Source organism: Cricetulus griseus, chromosome 2 (genome assembly GCF_003668045.3).
Source record: "Cricetulus griseus strain 17A/GY chromosome 2, alternate assembly CriGri-PICRH-1.0, whole genome shotgun sequence".
In the NCBI taxonomy this organism is placed as follows: Eukaryota; Metazoa; Chordata; class Mammalia; order Rodentia; family Cricetidae; genus Cricetulus; species Cricetulus griseus.
Window position 1 is genome coordinate 233685561 of NC_048595.1, and position 24415 is coordinate 233709975.

Genomic DNA, 24415 nt, shown 5'->3' on the forward strand with positions numbered 1-24415 from the left:
TGTTTAGTATGGCATCTGTTAGTGGCTGATCAGCCCACATGGTGCCTGCTCTGGTCATAGGACTTGACTAGCAAGAAGTCTAGGACAGGGTGAGGTGGCAGGAGGGGGTGACAGTTCAGAAAGGAAAGTTAGGAAATAAAATTAGTCTAGCACAGCTAAGTAAGTTGAGCCAAAGACAGCTTGTGCTCACAGGTGGACAAGAACTATCTCCTGCCATGTAGACTGTCTCTGTGTACCCAGAAGACAGCAAGAACTATCTCCTGCCATGTAGACTGTCTCTGCAAATCTAGAAGGTATTCTTTCTTCTGTGATTACACAGGAACTAAGCTTTTACCCTTGGCCTCAAATCAAACATTGCCTTTTAATGTTGCATTTCAAAATCCCAAATTGTTCTGGGCTTTAAGTAGTTGGCTCTATGCTTTTGAAATACTACTATTTAGGAAATTGTCTATTTTCCATTTTATTCCTGATTCTCAGCCAAGTCCATAGTTTTCAACATGGGTGGAAGTCCAGTACTGTTAAGGCTCTACTTTGGCAGGGACACACGACAGAGCATCCTCTGCCAGCTGCTGTGAAGCTGGTGTCAGGACTTTGAACACCCTCCTGTGTGCATGCTGGGTGCTTAACTGGTAAAGGAGTTCACAAGGGGCCAGTGGAGGTCTCCTGTGCAAACTCCCTGACAGGCAAGTAGATGGGGACATGCTTTGACAACATAAGATCAAAATGAAGCATCGTTGTCCATTGGGAGAAAAATACCTTTTATAAAGTGTGGTTGCCTTTGGTTTGCAAAGTTTTGCCTTGGTATAAAGTAGATCATGTGCTCTGTACTCCAGTGTCCTCCACCTTCTGAGACAAGGAACAAAGCATGTGGTGCATGTGAGATCATCCAGCCCTCTTCATGGCCATCACAGTTTGCCAGCCGTTCTTATTTGTGCACACGGCCCTCTCCACATTAATAAGGAAACCGCTAGGCAACTAGCAATATGATGCTCCCTAGTCTTGCACTTTCTTTACACACGTGCTTTAGGAGGCTCCAAAGATTTCAAGCATGCCTAATAAACACTCCCAAATAACATCCCCACAAAATATATGTCAGAGTGCAGAATGGCGTTTCTAGTGAAGCCACAATTAGCCTTTTCCCCAACTTAAATCCCTTTAACTCTTTAGGACACTGGTGAATTTTATTAAATAGGAAAATGCTTCTAACATTCATATTTTATGTTCCAAAAGCCGATGTGGCAATTGCCATCAAGAAATCAGTTGCGCTGTGAGTGCTAGCAGGGGCAAGAGATGCTAAGTGGATAGGGCTATTAGCATTGTCTAGGGGAGGGACAGTCAGCAGACATGAAGCTCCAACCACTGTCTCCTGAGCCCCAGATGTATGTGGTCTGCCACTAAAGTATACAGGCTCAGGAGACTAATTGTTGCCTGAAATTTCAGTACAAGCTTTCCTGAAGCCAGCACCATGCCCAGAGTGGTGAAACTTTCCCATGATGCATCTGTCTAGGTTGTGCATGCTCAGGTAAGTAACCTTAACAAGTTCATTAGCTCAATAATACTTTGTTATTCATGCCCTCTATGCAGTGTTTTCCCCAGAGAAGCCTGGAGTCAATGTTGCATTGTTTATGCTTGAGGAGCCATTGTTTGGGGGCAGCCCAATGTGACCCACAGGGTTCTGGTTCTTGGTGAGCCTCTATAAGTGGCTTCTTAAGGCACTGCTGTCCTCTTATAGGGAACATGGTGTTCAATGACAGCAAAACCAAATGAACAGCAGAATACTCCCTTTGAAAATGAACACTGTTTCTCTGTCAATCATCTTGCACTTGCCCCAGGCATACCTGTGGAGCTCTGTATCCTGAGGCTCTGTTACTCCCCAGCTGGCTGCTGATTAGCCCCAAGCAGCAGCGTGGTGGCCCCATGTTTTGTAGAAAACATGGGTGTACCCCCAGCCTTCAGAGCCAAAGACAGAGTTCAGTGTTGCCAGACTCATATATTTCCCAAGTGGAATCCTCAAATCCATATTAGAAATCCAGATTTTAAAATGGTAATTGATCTTAACATAGTACCAGAGAGAGGAAACACTGCCGGTGTGGCCCCTGAGGCTCCACTGTGAGCTCTGGGATGAACACTGACCAGAGCAGCCCAACTCAGCTGCAAAGAGCAGGCTTGTCCCTAGCTGTGAGTTTGAACTCAGTTCCTAGGTGAGGACTGGAATGACTAGAGGCTGGGCTTGTGCCTGCTTCTGCAGGAGTCAGTATCCTTTTCTTGAGACATTGACCATACACAGGACACTAAGAGGAACCACAGTGACACTAAACATGGAGTGAAAAAGAAAGAGACAGATTATGAAAGGCTCTAAGCTGTCAGCCTATGTAGCGGAACTTCCTCCAGAGAGGAGAGGCAGAGATGCAACAGCAGTGCAGGGACTGTGAGATCCCAGGAAGGTTTTTCCTCAGCCACCCTTCCTGGGAGTAAAGTCGTGCACCACCAATGCCCAGCTAGGTTGCTTTTTTCTAAGACGACAAATCCCTGATCCTTCCCCATGATTTCAAATTAGCTTTAAAAACAGTGTGTGTAACTTTTTTAAATTATAAAATGTTTTTATTTCACCTATCAATTTTTGAATTCTGACCTAATCTAAAAAAATTCAGATTTGTTCTTATATCTAAACCTGTGGAGTGAATTTTTCAATTCAGTGTTTAGATTAAATTTTTTTCAACTACTAACAAAATATAAATGTAATGTACTGGGTTATATTATTATTTTATAATGTTATTGGGTTACATTGTTATTGTGTTGGGGGTAGAAGTTCTGCTTGTATCTTTTAAGCATATGTCATAGGTCTATAGATGGTGGAGAAAAAGTCAGAATAATTAACTCTTATGAGAGTTACTGAGTTACTCTGCATGCATGTCTACAGTTTAACGCTACACAACACAGTGTAGGGAAAGCCTGAATTTGGTAACAGCTACAGTATTTTGTATTACTTTAGCTAACAATAACTGCCAACAGGCTGCTCTTGCATTCCCTTCTTTGTTCTGTACTGTCCAAATGAATTTACAATAAAACAAGCTTGTTCCTTACAGTTCTGACTTGTCTGGGAAGATTGAACTGGCAGGTTACCTTTTCATCAGCACACACATGCGTTTTCTCTGCCGGCCATCTGGACACACACACACACAAACAAACTTGTAATGAGCAGGTACTTTATCAAGCCCCTTCTCCATCCTTCATTAAACGACAGAAAATTGCTCTTTGCTGCCTCCATCAATGCGACTTTCCTCCTAGAAACACATTTGTTTCACACGCTAGCGCCGAATATTGCAGGGAACTGCAGATTTTAAGTGACAAATTGTGCTTAAGTTTGTGTTGCTCTTGGAGTGTTTTGTTCTGGCCTATTTGAAGTTCAGTTTTGTGTGATTTTTGACTGAGTGGATGACTGTCCTATCCAGAGATGTCCTGTACTTCCATGCCCTGGGCACCTGGCTTCAGCTCTCTGTACTGTCCTTTCCCTCCACTGCCTGTGGAATGGCCATTTCCTCAAACCAAGGTCCATGAGAGGTGCTGGGTGTTTGGGACTTTACACTAAATGCACAAACAAGATGAGGCGAGGCCTCCTTCCCTGCATCCTCTGTTCTTCATCAAATCTTACTGAATTTGCTTCTCTCTTTTTAAATTGCATGTTCATGTAAGGGAAGAGCACAGATATCTTTTTTTCTTGTTTTCATGCCTTAAAACCTTAACAGATGATAACCTCTGAGAAAAGATGTTTGTTTTTTTCTCAGAGCTTTCCAGGTAAGAAAAGCTTCAAAACAACAGGCAAGGTCTGGCTTTGTTGGGCGCAGGAATATGCACAGATGTGATTAATGAACGTGTTCCACATGTTGCATCCTTATCTCCAGGGTGTGGTGCTTGGCCTGGCTCCTTGGAACAGTTTTATGTAGCTATTCGTGATAGTCGATGATAAGCCTACACTATCATTGCTGGACTTCTGTGGCAAGAGAGTGACCAGGTAATGCTGTCTGTGAATCCAGCGGCCTGTGGACGGGGGTGAGCCCCTCCAGCAGGAACCTTTGCCTTAGCACTCAGTCTCCACCCAGACAAATGGAGCTGGGTTTCCGGACCTAGCCTGCAGCATTCATGCCCTTTAATTGCCATTTACATAGCAGAGAATCATTAATTTCTAATTCCCCTATTATTCACTCTCCTTAGTATGCTATGTGGATGTCTGGCTGGAGACGGCAAGAGAAATGTGAATTCCATGTTGCCTTCCTCCTTACATTCTGTGTTTTCTTTTTGTGATGCTTTTTTCTTTTTCCTTTTCTTTTTTTTTTACCTTAACTCTTTACACATAGTGAGCTTAGGGCTCTTGTTGAGATATGATTTATGATGCTACATTAACCCTTCATTGACCTAGAAATGCCCTAATATTAAAACAGTTTGACACATAGGAAATCAAGAGCCCTTTTATTGAAAGTGCTATTGTCCGCATCATAAGTTTCCCCAATGCGATGCCACAGCCGCACCATCAATTTCCTCCTGCTATTGAGCACTGTATTGAAGTGGTAATGGACAGACCCCTTTGTCATTTCTGTCCCAGTGACCAGGAAAGAGCACAGAGTAAAGGCCCCTCCCTTAGCATCACTCCAGGTCCTTCTAAGTGACACAGGCTTGAGTTTAAAGGAAAAAGATATACTGCAGGTAGAGAGGATGGATTGCACAGGACCCCTTTGTTTGCATCAATGTTCATAAGATTCTGGGTATATTCTCCCAAGTTTCTTGCTGGGAGTTCAATTAGATGAAGGAAAAGGAGTGACACCCCTCTTTAATATGTCCAACTGCAAGCCTGTGTTATTTCTAAGAAAGACTAAACCTTTCTAATGAGGCAGATGATTTGAATGCCCTGAAAAGCCCAGGGAGACACATATGTTGAGATGCGATATGAATCTACAGGGCACATCAGAATATCCCATCTTAAAACACCAAGTCCACACAAGCTGTTAGAGGTTCAGTTCCTTGTCCTGCCCATAAACAGATATCCCCACAGCCTTGGACAATTACCTGTATGACTGTTAGGAACTCTGAAAGCAGGCCTCCAAATACTATGAATGGGGTTTACTGCTGTATTCTGCTTGAGCCGGATTCAGGACCTCACTTTAAATAAGTTATGACACAAGGAAACATTGGATAGACATGTCATCAGAAGGCAAACTGTCAGAGCCCACAGCTTCCCACAGCAGCGTAGTTAGAAAGCAAAGTCTGTGTTAACTTGCGTGCTCACATGATAGAGCCGAGCTCACTCGGCAGCTTGGTGGCAAGCATTCTAATTTCCAACCAGGGTCTTCCTGAATAAAGCCCTACATGTGTGTATCTGCTTGGTCAGGGATGGTATGCAAATGTAAAGGGTGAGAGAGCACTTTAGGACCTCAGGCATGAAATTTAAAATTGAATCCTGTCAAATCATAGGCGCTCAAGTGTAATTCTTATCGTGTGGGTGACAGCAGGCTAATTAGTAATACCAGGGAGCATCACCCTTCACCCCTAAGGTCGAGAGCTGATGTACTCTCCCTTGTTTATTAGCTTAACACAAAGGGTCATTATGGTAATCCCTCCCTCCACAGGGCTGGGCGGGTACATTTATTTATTTTTTTATTTTTATTTTTGACTCACTTTGATTCCAGATAATAAATCTTCATGAATGAATGTGTTATGATCTATCCAATTCCAACAGCCCCTTAATTAGTAGCTATAACCCCTCTATGAATATTATTTTTGCAAATGAAAATTACCAAGCTGATCAATTCATAAAACCCTGCAAATCATTTGTCTATTGCTTGCTGGTTAGAACAGAGAATGTAAGAAACACACACATCTCATAGGGACCCACACAAACACATGCACAGAAAGAGAGAGAGAGAGAGTGAGAGAGACAGAGACAGAGAGAGAGAGAGAGCAGGATGAAGCACTTGTTCAATTTCCCAATTATGGTTTCTGCTCAAAAATTAAAGTCTTAGAGCATAATTACCCCATCATATATCTCTTGGCTAACCTTGTTTTTCTTCTGTACTGTACTAACCTGTCTTGGCTCTCTTATAAGAGTTAAGTATTTCACTAAGGTCTTGCAATATTGAAAGAATCTATATTCTGAGAATTTGAAAACATGTCAGCCCACCTAAATTACATATTGATCAGGCTTAATTGCATGCCACCCATCAGTATTAGGTTTGAAAATTCATAAAAGAGAAATAATGTACTCTTTGTGGATGATTACTTCTGGGGCATTTAAATGAATTCCATCACTTAACCTGGGCCGAGAAGGATTATTGAGCCTTGCCATGCAGCCATTCAGGCACCAATGCCGAGCAGCAGCTGCTATGCAACTGTCAGAGAACAGCAGAGTGCAAGCAATATAAATTTATATGGATTTTCTTTTAAGGAAAATAGCAAAGTAAAACATTAAAAGTAAACATTCATTTTTCAATTGCTCCCCGAGTCACCCTTCTCATTGTCTCCCCATAGAAGCATTCATTTTTAATTCTTTTGGGATCCCAGGCACCCTTTTATTTCAAGCAGTAATTTGCATCTTAATTAATATACAGTAATCAGAGAGATAAGCAAGGCTAAGTGCTTCTCAGCTTGGTTTTATTTGTTAAGGTTAATTTTTTATGTAAGTGCAAAAAAGGATTTTAATGCTGACTTCTCTAGCTGAGGACCCATTTAATTTTTGTAAAAAGGAAAACGAAAAAATACAAAGTTTTGTCTTGTCAGGGCAAGAGCTCACTGAAAGCTACCTACCGGTGAAGGTCATGTTGGCTGAGGACATGAGTTCCTCATTTGTTTTTCAGGATGTTCTCTGCATTTGGAAATTATGTCTGCTGGTATCGGTTGTGTTTTGAGAAATTGTGCTTATGTATGTTTGTCCTTTACAGATTATCAATACGAAGTAAAAAGAACCAGTTAAAAATCATTGGGCTTACTTGGGTAATAGTTTAAGAGCTACATTTTATTTAGACACTTTGGGGTAATAAATATCCGTGAGCATAATTAACTGTCTTTATCTAGCCCAGGCTGGAGATGCCATCTGCAGTTGCCCTGTATTGTCTTTACCGAATGTTAATGTCCACCTTTGCCTTGAGTGCCATCTCCCTCCTTGAGGCATGTCTCCAAACCGTGGCTTCTTACACGTCGCCACTGAGCAGACATCATGTTGTCTCATCTCTGGTGCACACATAGCATTGTGTTTTATTCTTCACAAAGCAAAGGTAACACTGGGTGAATGAACCTGCCTGACAGCTATGACTTCATTGTTTATTTGACTGAAATCACTGTGGTGGAAGGTAGAAAACAACAGTCCCAGGAGGCAAGGGGCAGGTCATACCTTGAGTCCTCAATAAGATCACCATTGCATCAAGGTCCTCCAGGAGACTGAGCTTTCATGCCTAGGATAACTTGGCACTCAGGACTTTAAGCCGATCCTTGATACTGTGCCCTTCAGTGCATGGTAGACACTGGCACCCAGAGGAGCTGTCTGCATGTAAGACCCTTAAAAATGTAAGGACCCTTTAGCCCATTGTGTGTGTGTGTGTGTGTGTGTGTGTGTGTGTGTGTGTGTGTGTGTGTGTGTGTTGCTGTTGTTGTTGTTGTTGTTTTGCTATGTCCTTGGAAGAAAATGAATGGAAGGCAGATGAACACATCAGGGTGCATTGTTCATCAGGCTGTAGCTGTGGTCACTTCCAGTTGCGGCTACTTCCTCCACATGGACATCAGATGTCAGCCGTGTCATGAGATAAGAACATGTAATCACTGAAAAATCTTCCTGAACAGGGGCCAGGGAGAGGATTCAGGGGTGAAATGGCTTACCAGGCAAGACTGACCAGTTCAGTTCCCAGGGCTCATGTAAAACATCCTGATTCAGTAGCACCCACCTGTAATCCCATTGGCAACCTGTGGGGCAAGAATTACAAAAAAAAAAAAAATGTCTGCCACACTGCCCCTGTGGTAAAAGGGAGGTGGAGACAGGAGAATCTCTGAGATGCTAGCTCAGAGTATGCAGTGTGGCAGGAACATGAGAGACCTAACCTCAAAACCAAGGTGAAAGAGAGAAACAATTCTCCAGAGTTGTCCTCTCTCTCCCACACAAGTTATGTGGCACATACATGCATACATGCCCCCCCCCCACACAAACACTCAAATTTGAGCATATGCACACATGGGCTAGGAAGCTCTGACTCAGGAAGCCTCTGACATTTTTTTTTTTAATTCTTGCCCCACAGGTTGCCAATGTGTGGTGACAGAGAACTGATTTTACTTTTGACTACCCAAAGTTAAGCGTGCATCAGACTGTTCATGAAAATGTGAGAATCACCCATCCCACTCAGAAGCATGAGTTGGCAATGTCTTAACAATGAGCAGAGTGGTGGCAATGGAGACGGACACAATCAAGCAGTCTGAAGACTTAGGAAACGTTAGCATGGTTCTTAAGGAATGTCTACTTCAAGTGAACAGAAACTGGACGTATGGATGTATTCTATAAAATTTTGGTGACCCTGGTAAAGACAATTGTGAATAATGAAGTATGAATGGCATTCTACGATGGGTTCAGTGTGCCTGGGTATCAGTCCACAGGATCAGACTATGATAGAAAGCTATCCCAGGGCTAAGATGCCGGGGCAGAAAGAGTGATGGCGATGGTGATGAGAGTGTTAACAGTTTTGGAGGTAGAGGTAATGATGGTCCCTTATGGTGAATTGGATGATGATGTTGGATGCAGTGATGGTGGTGTGGGGGTGGTCACAGCGACAGTGCTGACAATGATGATAGTGATTTTGGCAGCAGTGGTGTCACTGGTGGCGGTGATGGAGCCGGTGATATTAATGATTGTGGGTGTAATGATGGCATTGGTAGCAGTGCTGGTACTGGTGGTAAGAGCTGTAGTGGTAGCAAAAATGATGAAGATAATGGTAACTAGTAGTGCTGATCCTGAACTGACTTTTAGGGACAAATAAGGTGAAGAATGCAAGCATCTGGGAGTAGGACCAGCGTTTTGAACTAGTAAATAGGGACTCAGAAAAAAAGACTTTCAGATAAGGAAGACAGCCAACCTCCAAAAGAATCATTGACATCAAAACAGCTTGGAATGTTTTTTTTCCTAGTCATCTTACAAAGCTGTGAAGCATTCCATTTGTTGAGAGACCACAGAAGAGTGAAAATTGTATGTGTCTTGATGCATGCAAAGAAAAACAGTTCAAACTTGGATATTATTAGCCCTGTGAATGTAACCAAGCTCCTTTGCCAGCCTCTCCCAGCTCTGCCCTCCTCATCTGTAAAATGACAGCCTCAATAGTTTGGCCATATTTATTGTTTGGTATAAAAGAGGAAAAAATATGATTCATATCACCTGGTGTTAATCTTGATAAGAGTTTCTCCATCAAATAAATCACTTATCAAATGTATCATGGACCCTAGATTTGGAGGTTGAGTATAGAAGTCATTGTATTTGTAGCACTCTAAACATCATACTTATAACAATAGGGTAGGGGCATTAACATCATGCTTATAACAATAGGGTAGGGGCATTAAAATCATGCTTAACAATAGGGTAGGGACATTAAAATTGTGCTTATAACAATAGGGTAGGGGCATTAAAATCATGCTTATACCAATAGGGTAGGGGCATTAAACTGAGGGCAGTATCTCACCTTGAAAAGTCCTGTTTTCTGTATCTGACAAGTTGCCCCTTAAAACTCATTGCTACCCTCAGAAACTCCATCAAAAGCAAGAGTAGTTCATCCAGTGAGGGAACCAAGTACCCTACTTGATAAATTCATTGATGTTACATAATAAAATAATACTCAAGATAATGGGAGGAGTATGAGGCACAACTTTTCCACTGGAATTCAGTTTCACTTTTCTTGACTTCAATCTCACATTTGATGTTTCAAATTTTAAATAGAAAAAGTGCTAATATGTAATTAGTATGGTTATTTAAGTATATTCATTACAACATGCCAATTAAAGTCAGCTTTTTCATATTATACATATTTATTTTATACTGGTTCTGGCATGCTCTAACAGTTACTAGTGAGAGGAGAGTTCCTCAGTCAGAGAATTCCTGAGATGCAGTTTTTATGAGTCATCACCCCTGCTGGAGATGGCCTTCCCATGATGCAGTTGTCTTTGAGCAACCCATTAAGTAACTCAAATAAACTGATTGTTGGTTAACTAACCTTGATTTGGGTGGAATCATTTCTGTCTGTCAAGGTGCTTCTCTGGGATGACTAGATGTTTGCTCCTCATCTGGGAACGTAGCAGAACAGGGAGTAGACTCACAACAAAACATTTTATGAGATTAAATGCCTGAGGTATAAGACATTGAAAAGTAGCACAAATATGCCCAGATACTAAGAACTAAATATCTCTGTCCGCCACCATTTTGAATGAGCTGGGAAAAAATATGAGAACTCAGATTTTCCCAGCCTGTGTTACTACTGTTCCTTTTAGTTGGAGACTGCAAGGCTATGGTAGGAAGAGAAAAGATTCATAAATGAAGTGAAGCCTAAAACAGACAGTGTTATCCTTTAAAAGTGAAGCCATCCTTTTGCAAAAGTCACCAAACTAATTGTTGTATGGTTATGATAAAAAAATATTGGATTGTGATGTGGCTGTGGAAGATGGGAAGAGAGTGCTTGAGATCTTGTGGTCAGAGGTTTACAGTTCTGGGAGTGCTCAGCCCCCAGCCACATGCTCTTACTGCGCAGATAATTGCTTTCCCTTCAGTGGGGAGTCTGCAGTGATAACTCTTTATCTCTTATGCAAATCACCTGTTCCTTGGTACCTGGGAATCAAAGCCTGTAGATGTCCCAGTGTGAGTTTTAGTGACCAAGTTATAGTGTGTCCACAGCAAACCTCCCCAGTTGTCCCTGAGTTCTGAGCTTCCTAATGCCTTCAGTATGCCATGAGTACTTCTTCTGGGTGGCTTGCTTTGGGGGTGTTCTCCATCCTGTAACCAGCCACCACACAGCACCAGTCCTGAGTCTCTGACCACTTCCTGTCACTGTGCAGCCCACAATGGGTGACCACTGCAAGACTTGAATGAAATAAACTAAAGGAAATAAACTATGTGATGCACTTAATTATTAAAATACCATTTAGTGGAAGTTAATTTGAGTTAACTTGGCTAATTTAAAACTTACCACAAGTGTACATATACTTCTGCTGTGGTTTGGATCTGAAATGCTCCACCAAGGCCCATGTGGGGGAAGGCTTGTTCCTGGTGTAGTTCAATGCTCAAAGTGGAGCCTCTGTGAAGATTGGATGCATATATGGATGCATAATCCATATATGGATGCATAATTGAACAGAAATTATAGGCAATGGAACCTAATTATAGGAAGTAGGTCAGGGGGGATTTTGCCTTCTTACAGGCTCCTTCCTCTCTTGGATTCTCTGTCTCCTGTCCTTTATGAGATAAGCCTCTTTACCCCAGTGTACACTCCCTGCTAGGCATGGAATCACCAGGCATAGATCCAGAGCCAATGGAGCCAAGTGACTCTAGACAGACAGTTCTGATCCCATTATTCAAAACAAACCCTTCCACCTTTACAGAGCTCCTCTTAGATGTTTGTGACAGAAATAGAAAGTTGTTGCCTGGCCTCTTTTGGGTTTGATAGTGCTCTGCAATGCCATATGTGAGAGTCCCGAACCTCAGTAGGTTAGGGCATGACCTAGCTTAGACATGAGGTCCTCAGAAAGAGATGAGGTGAATGTAAGATGAGTCACTGGACTAGGCTACTATCAGTGCTGCCTCCACAGAACAGGGAACAAACCAGAGACACCAGAGACTGAATGGCCAAAAGGAAGAGAGTGAGGGGAAACATCAAAGAAGATAGTAACTGTAGCAAAGGCAACTGGACTAAGCCTCCTTCAAAGAGCTCTCCCCCAAACCATAGAGTTTCTTCCACCCAAGAAGATGCACTCTGTTTTGGGGTATGAACAGAGTACCCAAATTCAGTAGGACATGCAAAACACTGGAAACCAAAAGTAGGAAAGCATAAAAAATGTACCATAGCTCCACAGCCTGAGAATTCTGCAGCTTTCCAGGACAACTTATTTGCCTTTTAAAGACACATGGTCTCTTCAGTTACTGTAAGCATTCCACAATCTCTGTTTTTTAACTTTTAAAGACACGGGGGCTCTTCAGTTACTGTGAGCATCCACAATCTGTTCTTTAACTTTGTTTATGGTGTGTGTGTGTGTGTGTATGTGTGTGTGTGTTGTATAAATCTGAATCTCTAGGAGTGCACACACACACACACACACACACACACACACACACACACACACACACACACACACCTCCCATCCACTTCCCTACAAAGTTTTTTAGGGATCTATTGATTATGGCCACTTATTCCCACTGATATTTCAGCATTAGGATTTATCAGCTTGGGTCTCCAAGTTGCATTTGTTCAGGCTACATAAAAATCTCCTGGCTTTGTCAAGACACTTTAGGACTGTTCAGAAGAGAGAAGGTCTGTATGGGCTGGATGTAATCGTCATAGAATGGACAGATATGCTTGCTTCCAGTTGGCAAACACCCATTCTCTGTGATTCCCACATGTGTTTCCTGGGTATCTGATTGACTGGTTGACAGACCTCACTTCTGTTATATCCACAAAACCCTACATTACTGTGGGTCATGAACCAAGTTTCAGTCTATGTCCATTTGAGGAGTACTGTGTTTCCAAACTATAGCCTGGTCCTCTCTGCTGTGTCCCCTGTGGATGCATCTGTAGAGAACCCTACCATCTGCCCCAGATACCTGTCACAGGCCAGGCCACACTCCACAGAGAAGAATTGCACTCACAGATCCTTGCCCAGCCTTATGGAGTTGTAGATTCCTCTGTCTGCTTAACCCCTCCCAGAGCTTCCACCTCTTCCTGCTTTAACAATTGGGTATTTCTGGAGTCTATTTCAGTTGCATTTGAGGCAGATCTGATTCTATGTATGCAAAAGTTTAAATATACCATTGGAAGACAAAGCAAGAAAGAATTCAGAAAGTTTAAAAACATAATCAATATACAAAACCAAGCATCATATCTATACAACATGACAGAATTTCTGAGAAAAAACAGGGGTATATGATGTAGTGTGTGTGTGTGGGGTGGGTGTATGGATTTGTGTGTCTGTGTGTCTATGTATGTGTGAGTGTATGTGAGTGCAGGTGTGAGTGTGTGTTTGTGCGGTATGTGAGTGTTTTGTGTTTATATGTGGCCTGTATATGTGTGCATGTGGTATGTGTTATGTGAGTGTGTGGTGTGTGTTTGTATGTGTGGTGTGGTATATATATCTATATATCTATATATCTATATATATATATATATAGAGAGAGAGAGAGAGGGAGAGAGAGAAGAAGGAGAGAGAGGGAAAGAGGGAGAGAGAGGGAGAGAGAGGGAGAGAGATATATATATATATATATATATATATATAGAGAGAGAGAGAGAGAGAGAGAGAGAGGGAGAGAGAAAGGAGAGAGAGGGAAAGAGGGAGAGAGAGGAGAGAGGGATATATATATTATATATATATATATGTGTGTGTGTGTGTGTGTGACTATGGGTGTGTATTTTTACGTCTGTATGCATGACTGTGTGTGTGTGTGTGTGTGTGTGTGTGTGTGTGTGTGTGTGGTGCTGGAGTCTGACTTCACAATCTCATGCATTCAAGGCAAGTGCTCCAGCAAGTAAGAAAACACAGCTCCTCTTCATTTTTTCTCTTTGAGACAGTCTCCCTAAGTTTCCCAGACTAGTCTTGAACTTGTAATTGCCCTTTTATTTACTAGAGTCCTGAGATCACAGGCCTGGGTGGAACATGAATTTTAAAGTGTGGATATCACTATTGTTCAACCTTTGAAAATTCTCTTGTGAAAAAAGACTGGGGAAACTTGATGTGATTAACTTCATTTTGGAAAGCACAGATGTGAGGTGTAGCTTGGGAACTAAAAGGGTGCTCCTATACATTGATCCACAGCTTCTGCAGTGACTATTCCAGAGAGAGCCAACAGGAGAAACTGCTTGGTGCGGGATAAAAAAGCATTGATTCCTCCTCCTGAGGACAGACAAAGCGCTCTTGATGACAGAGTGGTCTTGTTATACTCTAAGCACATTAGATGGAATGGGGTGTAAACGCCTTTGCAGGCGAATTAAACTTCTCTTTCACCGCTCACATGGCTCTCACACTCTCTGGTGATGGTTTTGGTAGCCAGGCGACATCTGTTTAATGGGGCCCATTCCGCATCCAGCTGGCACACTGTGCCTGTGAGCGAGCAAAATCTATCTTGGTGAGGCAGGGAGGCTCACAATGAACTTCTCTGCCTTTTGTTCATTCTTGCTCAGAAACTGCCTCAGTGAGGGCCCATCATGGTGAATGACTCAAGGTTCACCAGTAAGAGTGTTCGGGAACCCTACATATCAGTAGACTTCTCTGTTTGGGGACAACAACTTTGAAGCTTAAGAATTGGTTCATAGGCTTTACATTTTTCTTGAAGAACAAACCTATAAATACTAACAATAAACTTTTTCTGACTTTTTGCTAAAATACAGTGTTGGCCAAAGAAATAAGTCAGGGAGCATCATGGGCATGGGAAATAAATGAAAGTCCTATAGTGAGAGATTTTCTAGAACCCCACACCATTACCACACTGCGTGGGTTTTTATCTCCCCCCAACACCCAATGGTCAGAAGGATCTCACATCCTAAACATTAATGATGCTGGCCATCACACAAGGACCAGGGTAGTTGAATATGGTAGTTATGGTGAGTCACATTTAGTCAGGTTAGAATGGCAGCTCTTCACCATGAGAAGAGGTCACTAGGACTGTTTCTGAAGTGGCAGGAGACAGTAAAATATGGAAGGAAGAAACAGGAGGATGTCCTGGCCCCTGGTTCCCTCAACAGGATGGGGTAAACTGGTGGAAAATTCTACACAGTAGCAGGAAGTGAGAAACTATGGGTGATGAGTCACCAGCTGGGTGAGAGTGTGGGAGCAGGTGAACTCAGAGCATTAGGAGCTATGAGATTCAGAAATATCAAGGCAGTGTCCAGAATCCCATGCTTCATGACAGCCATATAGCCATCCCTGCCTTTGGTTTCCAGAAGGGCATGGTCTACAGATGTTCCCACATAGTTGGTCCATCCCTTTGTCACATAACCGATTATCCTTCCTCCACCACACTCAGACTCCACTTAGGCCCAGAGAGTCCTTGGATAAACCATTTCCAAAATACTTACTGGAATCAGTGAAGAAGCAATAGATGTCCAATGTCCACAGGGAACTGTGGCTTGTGAGCTAATTCCTGTACTTAGTAGCTGTTGTAAATCAGGAAAAGGGGCTCACTGCTCTTCCTTGCAAGGGACTAGCAAGTTCATTTCATTCATAACTCTGAAAGCCACTCACCTGAGTTGGACAGGGTGCCTCATGCCTGTGACCCCAATGCTTGGGAAGCTTAGAATTGCCATGTGTGTAGAGTCAGACTGGGCTAGAGACTAAAACCCAACCTCAAAACAAACAAACAAACAACAAAGATGTTCAGATAGCTACACCCTTGGAGTTAGCTCTGCTGGGCTCAATGACATATTGTTCTTGTCAGGTCCAGTTTTGCTGTGGTGTATCTGACCCAGCAGGCCTCACTGCAGATTCTGGATAGTCTATCACCAAACTCCCACAAGTTAGTACCTTGAGTTATGGATAAAAGCCTGTCTGTAAGGTATTCTTAGAACTGAATAATAAAAATAAATGGAAGTGCCCGGTGCACATCTAATCATAGCAACTTTCATTAATTTTTAGTAGGAGAAATAATACCACTTATATTTTATTGTATTTACCATGCCTTAAAGTCAATCATCTCATATATGTGCTTTAGACATAGAGTAAAGGATTACCAGCCTACAATCCACACCACCAGAGAAGCTAGGAAACAAGGAGGACCCTAAGAGAGACATACATGGTCCTCTGGAGAAGGGGAAAGGGTCAAGATCTCCTGAGCTAATTGGGAGCATGGGGAAAGGGAGAGGGAGCTAAGATAAAGAGAAGGGGAGAAGAGGAGGGGAGAGCAGGACATGAGAAAGCAGGAAGATCTAGTCAGGGGAAGAATAGAGGAGAGCAAGAAAAGAGATACCATGATAGAGGGAGCCATTATAGGTTTAAAGAGAATTCTGGAACTAGGGAAATGTACAGAGATCTACAAGTTTGACCCCAACTAAGAATCTAAGCAATAGTGGAGAGGCTACCTTAAATGCCCTTCTCCAATAATGAGATTGATGACTACCTTATATGACATCCTAGTAGCTTATATTCATCCAGTAGCTGATGGAAGCATAAACAGACACCCACAGATAAACATGGAGCTCAACTCTGGAACCCAGTTGCAGAGAGGGAGGAGTGATGAGCAAAGGGGTCAAGACCAGGCTGGTGAAACCCACAAAAACAGCTGACCTGAACAAGGGGTTGCTCATGGACCCCAGACTGGTAGCTGGGAAATCAGCATAGGACTGATCCAGACCCCCTGAATGAGGATGTTAGTTTGGAAGTCTGGGCAATCTATGGAGCCTTTGGATCAGGAGGGGAGAGAGGGAGAACTGGGATTGATATGTAAAAGAAGCTTGTTTCTAATTTAAAATTGGTCTAATAACAATTATAAAAAATAGTCAATTATTTAGTAAACTTAAAATAGCAGTATAAAACTTATCCTCATCTTATACTTACTGATCTTCTGTACAAAACTCACTTGGCAACAAACTTGAATTTCACTGTGGCCTACTACTGCTCTGCTATAATGACCACAATGGCAAACCAAACTACAGTCATCGACCAACACATTTTAATATTATAGCAAATAAAACCTCTATCTTTAACTGACGTCATCAATACGACTCCACACAATTCAACAAGCACATAATTACTGGATTATTTTTCTGCCTTTGTGTCCACTTCTGTTCAGATAACTTAGAGAAGGCAAATGAGTGTTCTCAGTAGTTAATTTGCAAGATGAATTCTGTAGAGGAGGCCTCGATGAAGGACAAGTTTTTGCCCCTAATGTGATGCAAGTGGTAATAAACTTGGTGATCCTCCAAGGACCTCTTCAAAGGTATCTTAAAATAATCTGCATTTTACCTTCATTTTTCCAGTAGACTTTGTACTTCCATCAGGTCCTAGATGAATGGGACCATGTTTCCCAACATATCTCACTCCATATCTCTTGCCTCAGTGTCCTGATCTATGAGAAAAGGAATGTGTCTGCCACAGCTTCTTGTCTCCATATCGTGGTCTTGTGTGTCTTTCACCATCTGCAATGGAGAATCTTGGGAATCATGGACTGTATGCTTTGGAATTAGGCTCAAGGCTTACTCTCCTGGTTAGCTTTAATTATTAACTTGACATATCCTAGTGTCATCTGAGAGGAAGTCCTTGATTAAAAAAAATATCTACATCAGGTTGGCTTATGACAATGACTGTGGGGGGATTGACATTATTGTTGTTTGATGTAGGAGGCAAAACCCACTGTAGGCGATACCATTCTTAGGCAAATTGTCCTAAGCAGTATAAGAAAAAGAGGTGATCCAGAATCCAGTGATAAAGCAAGATAGAAAGCAGTATTTCTCCATGGTTTCTGATTCAAGTTCCCCCTTGAGTTTTTACCCTGACTTCCCCCAGTGATGGACTGGGGCATGTAAGTGGAATTAAACCCTTCCTTCTCTTAAGCTGCTTTTGGTCAGAGTGTTTTGTCTCAGCAACAGAATTTAGCTAGAACACTTACCCTACACCTCTGCAGTCATGTGGATAGCCCTTATATCACCAGAAAGCTAATGTCCCTGATTATTTCATGTTTAAGGATGTTTCTAAGCTGCGTGTGTTCAGAGATAAATAGAAAACATTTAGAAAAGCAGTTTCTGCTGAACCCATTGTCACTCTTAAGAAGAACGTCAACTTCACATTCAATGAATTTAAGCCATCAGCTGCTTTGAATTTCACAGAACTGACTCTCTAACAGAAAGCACGAGTGCGCGTGCGCACACGTGTGTGTGTGTGTGTGTGTGTGTGTGTGTGTGTGTGTGTGTGTGTGTGTGTGTGTGCATATGAGGGCTAGAGGTCAATTTTGCATGTCATCCTCAGGAAGTTACATGGTTTCATGGGACAGGGTCTTTCACTGGGATGGGAGGCAATGCTCACCCATTAGGCTGGGCTTTCTAGCCTGCAAGCACTAAAGATCCTCCTGACTCTACTCCCACAGCACCGGTATTATAAACAAATGCTACATGTTTTTCATGTTTTCTTTTGCCATGGTTCAGAGAACAGTCCTGGCACTTCTTCCTTGCTGTTCATATTTGGAATCCATTCTTCCATGTGGTCAGTGTTCAATCTAAGAAGGGGGAACTCTGAAATGTACTACACTACACGCAGAATTTCATGACAAGTGATAGAGTGGAGCCAATGTTAAACAAAACCTCCTAGTAAAGCTGTTAAGTCCTCATGTAACTGTGAGAGGAAATAATAACCCAATAAAAAGAACCTGAAGAGAAGACAAGGGAGGAGGAGACAGAACGAGGTCAAAAGCAAAGTTCATGAAACAAATTCTGTGTGTCATGTACACTAAAAATGTAAAAATGCAACCCCCGCACATTCTTCCCATGAAAACAGAGAGCTGAAAAGGCCAAGATGGTTTGCAAGGCAAATGGAAGAGTTCCATTTTTGAACTTGAAGGCTCCACCCACATTCTACCACAGTCTTGATGTCATGGTCTGAATATCAGTTACATCTTTGTTATATGTGCATATATGTTGACTTTTCTAAAGCCATTGAAATGAATATATGAAGACATATACACAAGGATAGATATAGAGATAGATGAAAGATAAATAGAGGATAGGTAGACAGACAGTTAGCAAGCCAAACAAGTTGTATTTCTTTGTTTCCAAAAGATTGAAAGACATAAATCGTAAGTTCCTATGTCACCAAGTGACATAGTTTTAAAGATGCTTCCCTGGGAGATTCTTTTCAAAGAATGACGTGACAAGTGAACCTTCTCTTGCCATCTGAAAATAGGGCAATTGCACTGGAGACTCTTAATACCACAAGAAGACAGGACATGGACAATTAACTGCAATATCTTTTTTCTTCCCTGTCTCATGACACAATAACTTGAAGGTATTTGTATTTATAAATAGCAGTTCAAAAATTACAAGATATATTCTTTCATCCATTCCATCCATTTTATCCTTTCCTCAGAAGATCAGGATGAAAAATCCAAAAACCCGAAAGACAAAAAACTTTATTATATATAAGACATTCATTTTTAGGAATTTTTTGACCTGGCTAGTTGTATACCCATAATCCCAGGCAGTGGAGGGTTCTGAACTGAGGCTGGGGAAGCGTCACTTCTTTCAGTGAAGATCCTCTTCTCTGACCTTAAAAAGAAAAGGGAAGGAAAGAGCAAGGAGGAAAAGGAAAGGAATGATGTGGGGAGGGAAAAGGAGGGGAAGGGAAGGGAGAAGAAGGAAAAATTGAAGTTCCTATTACTTGGCCTGTGACTTTGACCAATGCTATGTGCACCCTAATAGATGGAGGTCTGAAGGGAGTCAGTGTTCTAGGAGGACTGTGGGCATCACCTTTGACCACCTGTTGGGAATCACACACACAGTGTTCTAGGAGGACTGTGGGCATCACCTTTGACTACCTGGACAACACCACACGTCCATTAGAAGGCCGGAAACACTGAGCACAGTGTGTAGACATTTTTGGATGGTTTGGAAAGCACATTCATTGTCTGACACTACTTTCCATGACCAACATGTGGTCTCTCACCACACCCATCTGGGGTCCATTCTCTTCCCAACAGGATGCTCTCACACACCAGAGCCCTGTGAATCCTAACATCCACACAGCTTACCCCACTGCATGCTGGACACATGTTGGGGCCAGGTACTAGATGTTTTTCTTCTTCCACCTTCCCCAAACAATGCTGCCACAAGAGCCTTTGGAAGATTGCCAAACAAGGGCTCTGGGCATAGTTCTGTGTTAGCATGCATGTCCCGAGTCTCATCCTCAGGACCAGCCCCGACACACAGGTACAATAGCTGGGGTCAGAGGGATCAAAACAATTGATCTTGGGTAAAAACAAGACAGAGACATCATTCCCCATACCACTCGGCTGTACCTAACAGCAAGACCACCTGGACAGGTGGATTTAACATTATCAGTTATCTCTAATGGCTACTTAATCCTGTTAAAAATCGCAATAAAGGGATGAAGCCTAAGGGGACAGAGAGGATTGGGGGGAGTCAGCAGCACTTGGTGGAAGGGGCTTTCTGGAATTTCATGGAGGGATTGGACAAGCTTAGAAGCACAACCAGAAATGGAAAGTGTGCAGAAACTCACTGCAGGAGGTGGTAGGAATAGATGCATTTCAAAGAATAGAGTGTCCACCCAAAGACATGGGATTTACACACCAGAAATGTCAAGTTTGGACTTGGACACGTGCAACAGAGCAAATGAAAGAAAGGAAGATGGGCAGGTAAAGTGAACCCCTATAGGAGAGCAGAGGGACCTTGCTCTGTCTTCCTTCTTATGTCTATTGGCAGGGTAGATTGTTCTCTGATGCATTCATGCACAAACACATGAAATCAACACGCACACACACACACACACACACACACACACACACACACACACACACACAAATATACCACACACATATATCACACACCATATAGAGAAACACATGTATCATACACATATTCATCACACATCATACACACAGACAGATATACATATACACTTCACATATACTCCACACATCAAATATAAAGGGGGTTTACAACCCCACCCACACAACCCTCTAATGACATGATAGCTGTCCCTTCATTTTGAGTACTTCACCACATGTATCAAAACCTTTACAATGGTGTGGATTCTTTGGCCCCAAAACTCTTCTAGGAGAACTATAGTGCAAGCAGATATTTGAAAAACAGCCTCCTGATCCAGGCAGAAGGTTGCTATCTACAACATGGTCCATAGGAGTCAAATACTGGTGAAAAGGCCCTACATGGTCCCATGACCGTGAGGAAGATCAGGTAGCTACTAACCTGTTGGGACGGAATGCCAATGACTCAACACAATCTTTGTGACTAATAAATGAAACACATTGTGATTTAACATAGGCATATAGTTTCTCTTTGGTAATCATACATCCACCTCAAGAAAACCCACGAAACATTTCCCACTTGAAGGCATCCAAGGAGATATGGCATGCATTATCCTCCCATATAATACAACACCTGAAACCCAGTGAGCCAGGAATCTCTGAACCAATGGAAAAGCCCCCTCTGTGTGCCAGCTTAGATTCCTTGCACCTCTCCATCATTTGAGAGCTGAACAAAGGATTCATCTGAGGAGACTTTCCCTGGTCCCTAGTACAAGAGCATGGGCCTTTAGAATTGCCTTTCTCAGCCAGTCCCTGCTCAGGAGGCTGTGGTGACAGAGAGGATGTGTGCACTCTCTCTCTGAGTCCCTCGGCCTGCTCCAATACCCTCCCTAGGAGAATTCGAGTGTCACACACCTGAGCTGTGTTTTCTAATTGCGGAGACCATTTATATCGATTAGCTTAGGTAACAGATATTTGGCAGGTGCATATAAAGGAGTTGATTGGAGTTTCTTCAAGGGGAGATTATTTTTTATAAGCCATCATTTGCAAAAACAGAACACTGGAGTTACTTTGGTCAATGGCAACCATTATAATTTCAAGCCCATGCAATTTGCTTCCAAATCTCATTACAGTTCCACGTGAGATGAGTGATCCGTGGAATGGCTCATTTACTTACCTTGGAGCGGGACAGAAGCATGGCCTCACACATGTGTGGAATTTGAAAACCTCTTTCAGAATCAAATTTGCGTTTCAGAAATTGAAATCTCTTTAACTAAACTCATTTCTTTTTCTTTTTTCTTTTTTGTAAAGGGCAGCCATTCTGGGACAAAGCCAGCCACTTACAGATTTTCATAGCTCTGGCCTTTCATCCCAGCTTGCTTACTGGAGTGAAGCCCTCTGGAGAAACTGAGTGTGAGTCTCAGCACACCTTTATGATGACATGTGACAAAAGTGTGTGTGTGTGTGTGTGTGTGTGTGTGTGTGTGTGTGTGTGTGTGTGTGTGTGTGTATTTATGTGCATGTATGTTGTATTTGTAGGGATGACACATGCAGATACAAGCACAAATGCATGCGTGAGAGGAGGCCAGAGAGTCTGTGGATATCTTTCTTGCCTTCTATCTTGTTTTTTAAAACATGGTCTCTCACTGCATCTGTATCTTGCCATTATGTTTACGGGCCCCAGGGATGCTCTGTCTCTGCATGCACCAGAGGCCTGTACTACCATGCCCTGCTTTTATATATGTGATGGAGTGGACTTGGGCCCTCACATTAGTGTGGCAAGACTTACCCACTGAGCCATCTCCATGGATATAGTCGGGCTTTTCCTTGTATATTATTTCCTTAATGGCTGCCATGTGATCCACAGTGATATAGCTTCCTGGGTCCAGGTTCTGCCAGGCTGCATGGATTCTCCTGCAGCCCTCAAAGCACTTCTGGGTTCAGATGGGCAATATCCACTTGCTAGTGTTCTAGAAGCTTCTTCTGCTCTTCTGTGGGAAAATCTTGAGAAAGTCACACCTGTAAGGGTTATGATAATGCATGAGGGCCTTGTGAAATTAATCACATTTTCTTGTCATGAAGGATAGGTGAAAATATGTGGTATATGATTATAATTAATGGCTTTAGCTTTCTGAATGTTAAATACTGGTCAAAGTTGTCTATAGACATAGACAATTTTGAAGCTTTGTTAAGTACATTAATTTCTGAAAAATGTGGAGCCAGATATATTTCATGAAGGAATGTACTAAACCAGGTCAATGTACTCTCTCTCTCTCTGTCTGTCTCTCTCTCTCTCTCTCTCTCTGTCTCTCTCTCTCTCTCTCTCTCTCTTGCTCTCTCTCTCTCTGAAAGCACACTCATGCATGCACACATGCACACATGTGCACACATACACATGCACACACAGGCACATAGCAGGGCAGGTTACAAAAGTAAGCAGGAGAGTGGGGGTGACAGATGGTAAGAGGGAGAATTATGTAAAGTATATTTTATTTGAAAATTTCTTTATGATACTTTAGGTTTTGTTTGATAATTTAAAAATTAAATTAAGAAACAAACAAATTAGTGTATGTTAATGTTTTAGTTTAGGTAGCTGTAGGGAATTTTAATTTCAGTTGTATTACTAATACAACTGTTTAATATTTAAACACTTATTTAAGTTTTCTAATTTGCATAATAACTATACATTTGGGGGTATGAAGAGGGAGGTCCTTCTGTGTGTATGTTTGTCTTATTGGTTGATAAATAAAGTACTGTTGGCCAATAGGAAAGGTGGGACTAGGAGTCAACGAGGAATTTGGGAAATGTAGTAAAGATATCCAGGCAGGAAGTGACATAGCAGGCAGACTCAGAATATAAGCAGGAAATCACTCTCTCTTACTCTTACTCTTCCTCCTGCTCTCTTCTCTGCTCTGGAGCCACCATGTGAGCCCAGGAAGGCAAGACACCTTTTGCTGGCATCCTCCATAAGATAAGTCTTATGATTGTGGTTGATAATCGAGACTGAGATAGCATGTAAGAAATCCTAGTCAATTGGCCAGCAGCACTGTAACCTAATATAAATCTCTGTGTTAATTTGGGGCCCTAACACAGTGGGTGGAACTTGGGTGGCTGTCAGTAAGCACCCACGTGGCAGCAGGCTCTGGCAGCTTTGGCATAGAGACTTAGCGTTACACGGTACACTGTGACACTTGCATATATGTAGATAACATGCACAGATCAGACTCGGGACATCAGTGTTTCTGTCTTTTGATCTTTCCTTTGTGTTTGAGTATCTGGTGCCCCTTCTCCAGTGAGTCAAGAGACAGGGAGCAGTCACTGAGCTTTGGTACATGAACATTTTCTCCCATATGACCCTGTGGCCACCACTTAGAAAAATTAACTTCCTAAATCTTTCTTCTGAATCGGGTGAGTTTCTCTTTCCTGCCGCCCTGCTCAGATATGAGTTTCCTTATCTGGAAGTCAGGGATGATATCTTCCAACTTGGACTTTGCTGGGGTGGTAGAATATGTGGTGTGTTATCATGGATAGCCTCTTTCTCTTCCTCCGCTTCTTGGAGCTAAGTTCTCAGAGCAGCCTCAAGATGCTATGTGTATGCCAGGGGCTGAAGCAGCTACAGAGGGTCCTGCGTCAGTTTCCACTCAGATCCCAGAGCCCTCTCATTACTTTTCTGTGAACAAATTTGGTGCTGGAATCAGGAAACCAGGAGAACCTCTCACATTG